Genomic DNA, 15,474 nt, shown 5'->3' on the forward strand with positions numbered 1-15,474 from the left:
CTAGTACTAGTCAATAAATCTTTCTGAATGAATCACTGAGTATAAAATATTTCCATTATTATTTTTATCACCAGTTATATCTTTTTTTTTAAAGATTTTATTTATTTACTTGACAGAGATCACAAGTAGGCAGAGAGGCAGGCAGAGAGAGAGGAAGGGAAGCAGGCTCCCTGCTGAGCAGAGAGCCTGATGCGGGGCTCGATCCCAGGACCCCGGAATCATGACCTGAGCCGAAGGCAGAAGCTTTAACCCACTGAGCCACCCAGGGACCCCACTAGTTATATCTTTAAAAGCATATCCTGTGGTGAAAACAGTCCACTATTGAACTGACACTAATTTATTTGGAAACCCTGAAAATGTCATTTATCTCTCTCCCTTTACTTGTATTTCCACAAGTAAAATGGTGATAAAAACATCTGACTAACCTCCTTGTCCTTATATGGTTGCTGTTCCAGTTACGATTGCTACATAGTAAACCAAAACGTAGAGACATAAAGCAATTATTTTATTATGCTCACAAATTCTATAAATCAGGAATTCAAATATGGCAGAGTAGATTTTTTTGTTTCTGCTCCAGGATGGTTACAGCCTCATCTGGGAAGACTCGAAGATTAGTGGTGGGGGTTGGGGGGGTGACTCAGTGGCTTAGAGCTAGAATTTTCTGGAGGCATCTCCACTTACATATTTGGCAGTTGATGCTGGTTGTTGACTAGGAGCTGCTCCACTGGACTGTTGGCTGGAAAACCCACAAGTGACCTCTCCATGTGGGCTAGTTTTGACTCCCTTGCAACAGAGTAGCTTAAGTTCCAAGAGGAAGCATCGAAAGAGAATCAGGAAGGAACTATCGCATCTTTTACGATCTAACTTCCAAACTCACATATCTTCACTTGAACTTACACAGTCTCTATTCTTCCAGGCTCAAAGTGATGTACATTATAGAACCAACCACTCAATGGAAGGAATATCAAATTCATGTTGTAGGAAGAGCATGTAGATAGGAAATATTGTTCTGGCATTTTGGAATATATGATCTGCCACAGCTGCTTTGATGATCCAAGAGGGTACCAGGAGAAATGTTAAACTGCATCTTTAGGAGTTAGTTTTTGTCTAATTCTTGACCCTTTGTTAATCTTGCAAAATCCTTGAATCATGCATTTCCGAGGTTTTCTTGTGGTTCCTATTTGTACCTTTATACTGTTGTACTGGTTCTTGATGGAAATTAAAGGAAAAAACTGAAACTCTCATTTTAAAATCCATGAAGAGACATAAATCACCACTGGAAGTGAAAAAAATATGATTAATCACAAGGAAATCACTAACTGAAATAAAACAAGAAGATAACGTTTTTCTGCCCAATTAGCTCAAAAATGACAAAGTCAGCAAGGACTATGCCAACTGCTGGTAGGCATAGGTATTATTTATCTATTGATATGTAACAAAATATCCTAAAATATAATGAAACAACAAATACATATCATCCTACACAGTTTCTGAGTGTCAAGCATCAAGTAGTGGCTTAGCTATTTGGCAGTTCTGGCTCAAGAGATCTCAGGAGGTGGTCATCAAGGTGCTGGCCAGGGATGCAGTCATCCAAAGGCTGGGTGGGCCTAGAGGATGCTTGAGAGATGGCACATTGATATAATTGCTAGCTAGAGGTCTCAGGTCCTTGCTGGCTCTTGGGATGGAACATCAGTTTCTCACTACAAAACCTCTTCTTGGGGCTGCTTAAGTGTTCCCATGGTATGGCACCTGGCTCCTTCAGAGCATGTGAGCCAAGAGGGAGCAAGGCAGATACCACAATGTCCTTTCTGACTAACCTTGCTTTCCATAATATCATATTGGTTTACCCAGGTCAACCCTATTCATTATGGAAGGGACTATCCAAGGGCATAAATACCAGGAGGGAGGTATTGGAATAATCACCAATAAATGGGTATAACCACACTAGATAGCAATGTTATAATATATATCAACATACTAAAAAATGTTTCATAGCCCAAAGATGGTTTTCAAAGGATATTAGTTACAGAAATTATTAAATAAGTAAATAACCCAGTAGTTCCAGTCCTATGAATCAACTCTACAGAATTAATAAGATAGCGATGATAAAGATTTATCAAGATGTTTATTAATGCATTATTTGCAACATGGATGAAGTAGAAATAAACTAAATATCCAAGCAGATTCATTAAATGAATTATATCTTGATTTTTTCTGTTATTAAAAATTAAATTTTCAAAGAATTTTAATGAGATGCTTCTGATAGAACATTAGATGACAAATGCACAAAGAATAAAACAATAATTAAATATGATCCAAATCAGTTGCATTCATATGTGAAAATAATACTGGAAGGAATACAACAGAGTAAACAAAAGTTATCTCCAGGTTGCATGTTATAGTTTTTTTTTTCTTTCTTCTACGTCTCTATACCTTCAAATTATCTATATTGCACTTATATTATTTTTATAATCAGAAATATTATTTTTTGATTCTAACTTATTGCTCTTCTCATGCACTTTATACTCACCAGGTCATGTAGCCCCATATAACCTTGACGATAAGGTCATAGCTAAATTTTTGCACTTTTCTATTTAATAATTTAATGTTATGCACATGGAGAAATGAACTATATTCTTATCTTAAGATCTATAATCACTAGAAAGTCAGCAATATATATAGCAACTTACACTATTTTTTTGGTTCTTCTAAATCTGGGCCAGTTTTTATTTCTGTGTCACAAAATTATCTATTCTGCTTCTATTTAATAGAAATACTTCTATTTAAATACTTCTATTTAAATCCTAGAAATCATTGTTTAAGTAAATATAGAATGAATACCATTTGGAAATGAACACATTTTTTGTTTTTTCTTTCTTTCCTTACGCTAGGTAATTCTAGTGACTTTAGACTCTACAAATAATCAGTTTAGCATCTGACCTCAGAGCAATTCTGAAGGTCATCTTGCCCGTTCTATCTGCCTGTGATAGAGACCCTGAAGTCTTTCACACAGAAAATAAAACCTTTTACAAATGATTTATTAAAACATGTAACCCTGCAGGGAAATGGAATAATTTGACTCTATAAGGTAAGATAAGCAAAACTTAAACAACCAACAGAACTTACAAAACCAAACAAAACAAAAAGAGCAGGGGTGGGGAGGGAGAGAATGCAGGGATGCAGGGGAGGGCAGAGTGAGAAGGAGAGAGAATCTCAAGCGGACTCCCTGCCCAGCCTGGAGCCCTTTGCAGGGCAGGATCCCATGACCCTGAGATAACAACCTGAGCCAAAACCAAGAGTCAAGACGCTCAATTGACTATGCCACCCAGGTGCTCCCAAAGCAAATTTTTAAAAGTCCTGGAAAGAAAAGGCTTTTTTTCTGAAAGACCAGCCTTTCTTGTCAAAAGTCTTTTATATGATTGTCCTCCCTTGCAAATAACAACAAATATAAGAAAGAACGTGAACCTTTGTTCTGGAATGTCAATCATGTCCAAATATCTCAATACAGCAAATGAAAAATTCAGTTTTCTTAAAAATGAGACCTATCATATTCCATTATGTATTAATAAGGTCATTTTTGGCTTTTCTCCTTTTTCAGAGATTTTATTTATTTATTTTAGAGAGATAGTGACAGAGAGCAGGAGTAGAGAGGAAAGGGAGAAGCAGGCTCCCCGCTGAGCAGGGAGCCAGATGTCAGACTCGATCCCAGGACCCTGGTATTGTGACCTGAGCCAAAGGCAGATGCTTAACCAACTGAGTCACCCAGGCGTCCCATTTTTGGTTTTTCTTTAAAAATTAAAGTCAATGCATTCATGTGGAAAGAAATAAATACATTCCTGTTGTACTTCCTTGTTAAAATAAAATATGTTTCAAAGTAAATACCAAGTTAAAAGAAATAGTTTGGACAAGACCAATGAAATGTTCATTTTGAGGTCTTTAAAATCTTATCTGTTCCATCATTAAGCTCAGAACAAGTCCAATCAAATATGACATTAATTAAAATGCCCTATATTTCCATTATTTTTGATTAGTTATTAGTATAAAATTGTTAGCATTTTTATGAAACAGCTTAAAAATGTACCCCCAACGAAGGTGCAAACCACATATTTAATAACAGATGTCAAGTGAGAGATTGTCCTCGCTTTAGAAGTACAATGCACCACTTAAATAAAGAGTAAGAGCCAGAGAAGTTGTAAAAAAGGTTTTTCTCCATGGGTTTTTTTCTATCTTCAGACATAAGGACTGAGACCTCAGATTACAGTAAATCCTACGGCAGGCTATTTATTGTTGAATTAGTAAATTACCCAAAAGCTTTTTGGCAAATTGCTCACCTTATAAAGGAAAATGTGCGGGTTTTGCTACATAACCCAAAATCAACCTAACATGTATAGAAGTCTTCATTTGCATTCTGCATACAGTAAGAATCAACTATTTACATTTTCAATTGTGTTTCTGAAAAACACCTCAAAAAACACATTTACATCTAAAAAAAATATAAATGTCTATCATTTTGGAGGCATTGGAATAAGCAGATTTAAGATATCTCTACCCTTTGAAAGACAAATCAAAGGAAGACATTTTAAAATTTATCTCCCATCATTCCATTTTAAACATGCATTATCTACCCTTAACTCAAATGATACACCATGTTGAATAAACAGTTACTAAAAGCTATCCAACAGAGATGTTGCTGCTTGTCTTCACATACAATATAGAATTTCCAAATACTATGTACATTTCTTCGTAAATACCCCTTTACCCATCCCAAGGCAATGGGATTTAGCAGCCAAGAGCACAGACTGTGTAGTCAAGTTGCCTGGTGGGATCCAGGCTGTTATGTGCCATGAGAAGGTTATATGACCTCTTGTTCAGTTTCCTCATCTATAAAAATGGGGATTATTATAGTAGTACATACCACATAGTTTCTGCAAGGAGTAAATGAGTAATACAATAAAAGACTTAGAAATGTGTCTGCCACATCCTAGTGGATCTGTGTTAGCTATTATTTTTTTCTGATCATTTCTGTTCTCGTTGTCACAACTTTAATTAATAAAGAATATTTATGTTCCCCAGATTGCTTTATCATCCCATCAACCTCTCTCCTTGCCTTCTCTATTCTCCAGGTCTAACATACTTTTTTAAAATTGTGGTATAGTCAAGATATGGCATTATACTAGAATCATATGTACAATGTAATGATTCAGTGTATGTATACATTGAAAAATGATCACCACAGTTAAGTCTATTTGCCATCTGCCATCGTACAAGGTTACATCTTTTTTCCTTGTAATGGGAACACTTTGGATTTACTTCCTTAGCAACTTTCAAATTTGCAATACAGGCACATATTACATGGAGTACGGGGTGTGGTGCATAAACAATGAATTTTGGAGCACTGAAAAAAAAAATAAAATAAAATGAAAAAAAAATTGCGATATGATATTATTGACTATAGCCTCCTGGTATACATTATATCTCCATGACTTATTTTTTTATTTTCATTTTTTTATTTTTTTTAAGTTGGGTCCACAAGAACCATGGAGCCCAACATGGGGCTTTGAACTCATGACCCTGAGATCAAGGCCTGAGCTGAGATCAAGAGTCCAATGCTTAACTGACTGAGCCACCCAAGCCCCTGAGACTTATTTATTTTACAACTGGAAGTTAGTACCTCTTGACCTCCTTATTTTCAAGAAATTAGCAAATAAATGTACCTACTCACAAGTGCTGTGCTCAAATAATTGTGATTTCCAGTTTTCTCCAGAATAAAGAGCAAATATCTTATCTTCATCACCTCCCACAATTTGCCCATAACATGATGTGCCAGCATTATCTTTCCCCATCTGCCATACAAGGAGACAGCCTCACTACCTTCCTTCAGCCTTCTGAGACTCTTGGTGTTTCTCCTTTTAAAATGTCTTCCCAAGCCCTAGTCTGTCTACCACGCTCCCGTTCATTCTTTAAAGCCACTAAAGTCTCAGTCCGTTCACAAAAACTTCCTGTCTTACCATGAAGCCACAGTGTCGTGACCTGCTATGAACACATAAATACTAAAATTCCTTATCTGGGATGTTCGTTGGAGTCCTTTGTCCTGCATTTCCCCACATTTCAGTATTTCAAGGTGTAATTCCCGTGTAAACATAAGGCATTTTACGTTTACATTTTAGCATTCCTCCCAAGCAATTAGCCTGCTTCTCTGAGGATCAGAATGTGTTTTACTCATCTTTTATTAGAGCTACAGCCAAACACATAACAAGCACTACATGGAATTGATTTGAATATTTATGATCCCTGTCTAGGCCAACATTAGCATATTAGCATCTTGTAACTGACAAAAAAGGGGGGGGGGTAACTCTGTGGGAAAACTCATAAAAAAGTGCACAAAATTCTCGAGTAGATTACCCAATGTTTGTATCTGGGGCAAGAGGAACCTATTAGAGCAAATGTGCAACTTTGAGCCCTAACAGCTGTCTTATTGTCCCAAAGGGAATTCCTAATGGTCTGGATTTCACCTGGTCGAGTTTTACCAATCCTGCCATAGGTGTGAGGCTGTGACTAATTCTACTGTATTGTTATCAAATGATTAGCGTGTCTGATTTTTTTTTCTTTCCATTAAGTGGGTCATGTTGGGTTGAGTGGATGAGCCATGTGGGAATTGGGATCCTGGCAGTTCTAGGTTTCATATGTGCCCGATCCCCAGGCCTGGCAGGACATTGGGGTGAGCCCTGGTTTCCTAGAATGTGTTCAGACTATACCAAAAAGGTAAATGGCCACTACCAACAAGAGTGTTTTTGTAATTGAGAGATCTAATGGTGGAGTTTATAAAAAGGATAGTTTTTTTTTTAATCGTTATTGCAAAATACATTTGTTAAGCCACAGTTACCATGTACCTTTCCAGACAACCAGTGTATCCATATCCCTTCGTAGAAGGCTTTGGAGCCATCATTTCGATTGTATATATTTCAGTAATATATATCAACATTGCCCGACTTTACTACTTTTAGCATTCGGTTTCTCTTCTTCACTACTGTTCTGTTTTATTTTCCTACTGACCATTTATAATCCCTTTAAGTCCTCAACTCCCTCTGAAGTCTGAAATGAGAAGCGCCTTGGTGGGTCAGTTAAGTGCCTGTCTTTGACTCAGGTCATGATCCCACAGTCCTGGGACTCCGTTGTTGGGCTCCCTGCTCCTCAGGGATCCTGCTTATCCCTCTGCCCCTTATCCTGCTCACACTCTCCTCTCTGTCTCTCCCTCTCTCTTTCAAATAAATAAATAAAATCTTTAATAAAGTCTTAAATGATAACTTATTTCTGGAACAATCTCCACCCAGGGAAGACCCAGCTATAACTTGAGGTATGGGACTATGTCTGCCAGCTGGCCATTATGTGAGACTTAGGAGGACATTCACCTAAGAGGAGGCAGAAGGAGGCGTACAGGGAGTAAGAGTAGAGCCATGAGTCTCAGGGGAAGGGTAAGTCATCCACACCATGTGAGAAGATCTCATCTCAGTGAGATATTGACAATCTACAAGGCGTGTAGACCACCAGGCGATGCAGAAACCACGAGAGTTATCATCGTAAGTCTGATCACTCCAGGAGATTCATGCAAGGGGATCAAGAGTAGGATTCCAGCCCCTTTCTGTAAGTGGACCTGGACACTGGCACCCTGCCAGAACATCATTCAATTCCGTGAGCATCCAGCTACAGGAAGTTTGCAGGAAGCACCCACTTTTTCACTGACCAAGATCGGGCAGCAGCCTGGCCACTCACAGCACACATTCAAGGGGAGCCGCCTAAGTGATGTCCATCCTCAAACACCACCACCAAAATTGCCTTGTGCTTTTGCCCTGTGCTTTTGTGTAAGCTATCTGCAATGCCTAGGATTCTAAACTTCACTCCTTAAATTAGGAAAACTGCACTTACCGTTTCATGTCAAGTCAACCTTCTCCCTCCCCCTCATGGATAAGAGGTCCCTCCTCTGTGCCCTAGTCATAATCATAGTATAACAGAATCATATATTTATCACCTTAATAGACTGAGGGTTTCTTGAGGTCAGAAACTATATATATATTTTTTCATCTCTATGTCTCCAGGATTGCCTTACTGATGTTGCTGAGCAAATGAGCAAATACACAAATAAAAGAAAAAAAAGGTGAGCACGTTCCTGAGCATTCGTGGTTTTGACAGAGACACAACTGATGATTACTGAAGCCTGCTGGCGCTGAGGGCTTTGGTGAGTTCGAGGAACCGATGGTGTGGAATTAGGGAATTCTGCCCTCTCACTGAGCCTGAACAAGAGGCAGAGCTGCCTCCAGACACCAGCGCACCCATAAGAAACACAAGGAAGGCACCCAGAAAGATACAAGTGTTGATTCCACCTCTAACAATAATACTTCTCAGGGAACTAATATCTCTTTACTTCCTGCCTCCAACCAGAGTCAAGGAATGAGTAATTGCACTCCACTGGTATTTCTCATTAAGGCATTTTACAGGGGAATGGACTTTCCTGCTTAGGAAATAAGCCCTTTAGGGAAATGACTACAACCATATGCTGTATGGCAGAAAGCACGTTATCACCATGAAGATAATAGCAATGCCACCTCTAAGGCTAGTGATAAGAAGTTAGCTTAAACTTTCCTGAGAGAACTGAGATTAAAGAAAAGAATAATTACAATATTTCAGGGCAAATCTGTTCCACAGGTTTGAATAAGAGAAAGAGAAAAAAATCTCGACTCAAGCCTCTGTAGTCAATGATTTCAAGTGCACCGGGGGTGTTTTATCCTTAACAATGAGTTTATTCTCACACAATGCATAGGGTATAGAAAAATGGTTAAAGTTTTATAAGGAAGAGAAGGGAAGGTTGCTACCGACAAGCCAAGGTTCTGATTCTTTCTTCCTTACTGGTTTGCTCAAACAATGTTTCTTAGCGATCATGCTTACGAATGTCTCATTCAACTCCCCAACCACAGAAAGTATCACCCATTTTGTGTTTCAAATGTCAGCTGTCAGACCATTTCAGAGAAATTAACAAGGTTAGCAATACTGTCAAGCCTAAATAATAGAAATGAATTAATGATATTATTAGACCTTATAATTTGCATGTATCTCACTTTTCCATGAATAAAGAAATAATTTTTTAAGTCTAGTATTATAACGTAGAACATAAAGACCGAATAGCAATGCAAAAGAATGAAACTAGACTACCTTCTTATACCATACACAAAAATAGACTCAAAATGGATAAAAATCTAAATGTAAGCTGAAACCATAAAACTCCTAAAAATATATATATATAAGCAGTCATCTCTTGGACATCAGCCTTAGCAGCTTTTTTCTGGGCATGTCTCCTCAAGCAAGGGAAACAAAAGTAAAAATAAACTATTGGGACTATAACACACCAAAAAGCTTTTGTACAGCAAAGGAAACCACCCACAAAACAAAAAGGCAACCAACTGAATGGGAGGAGATACTTGTTAATTATATATCTGATAAGGGGTTAATATCCAAAATATACAAGGAATTCATACAATTTAACATCAAAAAAAAAAAAAAGTCTGAGTAGGAAGGGAGCAGAGAACCTGAACAGACATTTTTCCAAGGAAGACATCCAGATGGCCAACAGACACATGAAAAGATGTTCAACATCACTCACCATCGGGGAAATGCAAATCAAGACCACGATGATTTATCACCTCACACTTGTCAGAATGGTTAGAATCAAAAAGACAAGAAATAACAAATGTTGGTGAGGATGTGGTAAAAAGGGAATCCTCAAGGACTGTTGGATGGAATGTAAATTGGTGCAGCCACTGTGAAAAAGACTATGGAGTTTTCTCAAAAAATTAAAAACAGAAATACCACACAATCCAGTAATCCACTACTGGGTATTTACCCAAAGAAAACAAAAACACCAATTTGAAAAGATAGATGTACCCTTAGGCTTACTGCAGTATTATTTATGATAGCCAAGATATGGAAGCAACCTAAGTGTCCATCAATAAATGAATGGATTAGGAAGATGTGAGATAGATCTATTTATATAATGGAATATTACTCAGCCATAAAGAAGAATAAGCTCTTGGGGTGCCTGGGTGGCTCAGTGGGTTAAAGCCTCTGCCTTCGGCTCAGGTCATGATCTCAAGGTCCTGGGATTGAGCCCCGCATCGGGCTCTCTGCTCAGCTGGGAGCCTGCTTCCTCCTCTCTCTCTGCCTGCTTCTCTGATTACTTGTGATCTCTGTCTGTCAAATAAATAAATAAAATCTTTAAAAAAAAAAAAAAAAAGAATAAGCTCTTGCCATTCATGACAACATGGATGGAACTAGACAGTATCACACTAAGTGAAATAAGTGAGACACAGAAAGGCAAATATGATATGATTTTACTTACATGTGAAATTTAAAAAACAAAACAAAGGAGGGATGCCTGGCTGGCTCAGTCCGTTGAACATCTGACTCTTGCTTTTTTTTTTTTTTTTAAGATTTTTAAATTTATTTATTTGACAGACAGAGATCACAAGTAGGCAGAGAGGCAGAGAGGGAGGGAAGCAGGCTCCCCGCTGAGCACAGAGCCCGATGCGGGACTCAATCCCAGGACCCTGAGATCATGACCTGAGCCAAAGACAGAGGCTTTAACCCACTGAGCCACCCAGGCGCCCTGACTCCTGCTTTTGATCAGGTCATGATCTCGTGGGCATGAAATCAAGCCCAGTGTCAGGCTCCGCACTCAGCAGGGAGTCTACTTGTAGATTCTCTCTGCCTGCTCCTCCCCTTACTGTCTCTTTCTCCAAAAAAATAAATAAATAAATAATAAATCTTTTAAAAAGAAAGAATCTTTCAAAAAAATGAGCAGGGGTGCCTGGGTGGCTCAGTTGATTGGGCGACTGCCTTCGGCTCAGGTCATGATCTTGAAGTCCCAGGATAGAGTTCCGTATCAGGCTCCCTGCTCTGCAGGGAGTCTGCTTCTCCCTCTGACCCTCCCCCTCTCTCATGCTGTCTCTCTCTCTCATTCTCTCTCTCAAATAATAAATAAATAAAATCTTAAAAATAAAAAAAAATGAGCAAGCAAACAAACACACACTGCAAAACTAGAAAGGACTCTGAGAAACAGATTGAGGCTTTGGAGGGGAGGGGTGTGGGGGGCTAGGTGAGCCTGGTGGTGGGAAGTAAGGAGGGCACGTATTGAATGGAGCACTGGGTGTGATGCATAAACAATGAATCCTGGAACACTGGAAAAAAAAAAAAAGGATAAAGTGTAAATTAAAAAAAAAAACAAAAACCTAGAAACAATCTTATAAGTAGAGAATAAACTCCTGGTTGCCAGAGGAGAGGAGCCTGGGAGGGGAAGGATGGGCAAAATGGGTGAAGGGGATTAAAGAATACAAACTTCCAATTATTAAATAAATAGTTTCAGGTATAAAAATTATAGCACAGGAATCTAGTCAATAATACTGAAATGACATTGGAGGGTGAAAGGTGATAACTACAATTACCGTAGTGAGTACTACATGATGAATGGATTTGCCCAGTCACTATGTAGGACACCTGAAACTAATATAACATTGTATGTCAACTACACTTCAGTTTAAAAAAAGAACCAATAGCAGAGTCTAAAGGCAATACACATTCTTCATTTCCAATTTAAAACACTCCCTAAGTGAAATAGACATATGTGTGTCCTTTGATTAGAACAAAAGTAATTCTAGCATTGTTACTCTGTTTTACAGATTAGAAAGTTTAGGCTCAGAATCATGAAGCAAGATGTTCAAAGTCATATAGTTCATATACAGTAGAACTTAGATTTAAACTTTTGTCCTTTGAATTAATGAGATGAAGGTAAATGGGGAATTCTGGTAGATGCATAAATCACCTTTTATTTGACTACAGGCATTATTCAAATTCTCCAGAGTCTTTTCCTTCAAAATAAATAAGAATACGATTTATCATAAGTGTGAAAAGTGACATAAACAAAGTTCCCCAAATGATATGGAAAAGCAAATACGTTTAAAGAAAGACTTTGCAACAACAGCAACAACAAAAATTAGTATGTCCCTTTGGGCAATATTTTCTGAACTGTACTCTACAGGACAATAGTTTTTCAGGATTTTTAGAGATATTATATGGGAGAAAAAAATGTTTCAACAAAACTCAGTTGCATTTCCATACAGTAACAATGAGCAATCCAAAAAGGAAATTAAGAATGCCATTCCAATCGCTTCTCCGCCTTTTGGCTAAGATCAAGTGAAGAATGCCATTCCAGCATTGGAGAAGGTATGTGCTATGGTGAGTGCTGTGAAGTGTGTAAACCTGGTGATTCACAGACCTGTACCCCTGGGGCTAATAATATATTATATATTAATTAAAAAATTAAAAATTTTAAAAAAAGAATGCCATTCCACTTAAAAAACCACAAATTGTGTTTTAACTAGCCTTATTCTAGTAATTATTTCATAATATATACATCTATCAAATCATCACTTAGTACACCTTAAACATACACAACAGTGTATGTTTGCTTTTGACTCAGGTCATGATCTCATGGGTGTGACATCAAGCCCAGCCTCAGTTTCCATGCTCAGCGGGGAGTCTACTTGAAGATTCTCTCTCCCTGCTCTCCCTGAGAGATTCTCTCTCCCCCAATTATATATCAATAAATCTGGAGAAGAAAGTTAAAAATAAAAAATAATATGGCATCACAAAAGAAATATTTAGTAAGAAATCCATCAAGGAGGAAAAGAATGAAAACTACAAGATGTTGCTGTAAGAATTAAAGAAGATACCAGTAAATGGTAAGACATTCATGTTTATGGATTGGAAAACTTAATATCATTAAGATATCAATCCTACACAAAAGGATCTACATACCCAACAAAATCCCTATCAAAATCCCAAAGACTTTTTTTTTTTTTTTTTTTTTTTTCAGAAATAGAAAATTCCATCTTAAAATTCATTGAACATCTCAAGGGACCCTGAACAGCCAAAACAATTTTGGGGGGAAAAAAAGGAACAAACTTACAAGTTTCACACTTGTTGATTTCAACACTTTCTACCAATGCTATAGCAATCCAAGCTCTGGTACTGTCATCAAGACAGACATATATTCTAGTGCAACAGAAGAGAGAGCCCAGAAGCAAACCCTCCCATAGGTGCTCACATATTTTGATAAGGATTCCAGGACCATTCAGTGAGGAAAGGGCAGTCATTTCAACAAGCATTGCTGGGAAAACTGGGTATCTACATGCCAAAGAATAAAGTTGGACCCCTACTTGATACTGTATGCAAAAATTAACTCAAAATGGATTAAAGAGCTGCTTCTCCTGGAACACTTTGTATCTCACTAAATGATAATCTCATCTTCCCATTTGCTCAGACCAGATGCCTCAGTCATCCTTGTCTTCTCAATGTCACACTACGTGCTCAATCCAACAGAAGACCTATCACTTATCCTTCTAAATATATCCTGATTCTGACCACTTCCATTATCTCAAAGATACAGTTACCGTCTCTGCATAAAATCGCTCTCTAGTTTCCCTTTTTTCTTCTCATCTTTATTTGCCACACCGCAGGGTGATTCCTTTAAAACAAACCCAAGCATATCTCTCATCTGGTGAAAACCCTGTAATGGATTCTTATCTCATCCTATGTAAAAGCCAAAGTCACTACAGTGGTCTAAAAGTCCTACACCCTCCATACCCTGCACCCCCACACACAACATTTTGAAGTCATTGTATGGAAGTCTCCTCCTTATCCACTCTGCCCTAGCACACCGGCTTTGTTTCTTCCCCCAGACAATACCCAGAATGTTCCACCTCAACTCCTGGACACTTGCTATGTTTCCACCTAGAAGTCCTTCCACATACCTGCAGGCTTGTCTTCTCCTGTCTTCAGGTCATGATTCTGGTTTTTCCGACCTTCTATGACCACCTAATATGAAACAGATCTGGGGGTGCCTGGGTAGCTCAGTCAGTAGAAGATGTGATTCTTGATCCGAGGGTAGTGAGTTTGAGCCCCATGTGAAGCATGCAGCCTACTGAAAATAAAAAGGAAATAAATAAAACAAGTCTGCCTATGGTGTTCTTAGCTTACTTTTGCTTTTCCTGTACAAGCTGAAATTTTAAATTTTGTATATGTATATGTTTACTTGTTTAGCATTTATCTCACTCCGCTAGACTACAAGCTGCATTAGAATGGGGACTTTGTCTTGTTCAGTATGATATCCCCCAGACTACAGCATGCCACATGTAAAACCTCAAAGAATATTGCTATGAATATGAATATTATTATAATGTGAGTGAATGAATGAATGAACATAATTACTGCTACATTTATACACATAATTAACAACTCATGAAATTCACAATTTACTTCATTGCCCCAATTAAATCCTTAAAACCGGGTATTATCATTTTGGTCATAAACGGTCATAGCTCAATTTAGTGAACAAAAATTACCTTCTAAATTATAATACAGCCCACTAATGGAAAAAGGAATCCTATTGCTCTTCGTGTACTGCCTTACAATTTAGATGAACCCTTGATCCAGTGATGTCTTGGTCAGTTGGACCATGAAAGAATCTAGGGGGGGAAAAAAGATCACCTTTCAAAATCTTGCCGGTTGTTAGTATTTTCTGCATGGCATAATGACAAACAACAGAACTGACAAGTGTGGCTCTGACTTTACTGATTTGGCACCATTGTTACCACAGTCATGTTCCTGTGTTGTGTTCAATTTCTGGTCAAGTCAGTTTATTATTCTTCTACCCACACTGGATACATGCTGTGAATCAGTAACATCTCCCTAAAGTTCCTCCAACCCAAGACAGGAAAAACACACTTACAGTCATCTCTTTTCGTTTGCAGGTTCTTTCCATGTCTGTACAAAGCTAACGTCTACACAAATTGTATAGTTCATGTGCCTCAACCCAAAAATAAATTTCATACTGCAAATGAGGTATCCTCGCTGACGCTTTGGGGTGTTGATTCTCACACAAGAGCCTGTGCTCAGTGTCGACCCACAGCTCGGTACCCCAGGGTGAGTGAGCCTAGGCTCAAACACTCAGTGTGTTCATGTCTTCTCCATTCAAAATGTATTTCTCATATTTTGGGTGGAACTAATATGCTAACTGGTTCAGGCCAAGGTATAAGAATGAATAATAACTTTGTATGGATATTTTGAAATGAGAAATATTTTTCAGCCCTACTCCAATCATACCACATAGGGAGTTATTTATTATAACTTAATATTACAAGTGTGTTCTCAAGGAAGCAAATAAATGTGACTGAGTCCAGCATGAGAAAAGTAGTTAGGCAAATTACAGCAATCCACTGAAAGGAATATAGTGATCAATAAAAATGATACTTATAAAGATTACACAGGAAGATATGAAAATATATATAATTTTATGTTAAAATCACAGATATCAAATTGCACATAACATGATTATACCTATTAAAAATGTGTGGATTGAGGTAATGACTG

The 15,474-nt window shown here is 37.9% G+C and overlaps 1 long non-coding RNA gene across 1 annotated transcript in view; it reads right to left on the bottom strand.

Annotated features, from left to right (window-relative positions):
* Nucleotides 1–521: 521 nt before the first annotated feature.
* The window catches only part of LOC116881183, a 46,443-nt gene continuing 31,490 nt past the window's right edge, over nt 522–15,474 (bottom strand). The window contains exons 2-3 of the long non-coding RNA XR_004385365.1: nt 13,857–14,026; nt 522–1,276 (exon numbers count right to left, since the gene is read on the bottom strand). This is a non-coding gene — a long non-coding RNA (uncharacterized LOC116881183). The remainder of the gene's footprint in view (nt 1,277–13,856; nt 14,027–15,474) is intronic.

This window comes from Lontra canadensis, unplaced genomic scaffold, assembly GCF_010015895.1.
Source record: "Lontra canadensis isolate GAN:19392208 unplaced genomic scaffold, GSC_riverotter_1.0 scaffold72, whole genome shotgun sequence".
Lineage (NCBI taxonomy): Eukaryota > Metazoa > Chordata > Mammalia > Carnivora > Mustelidae > Lontra > Lontra canadensis.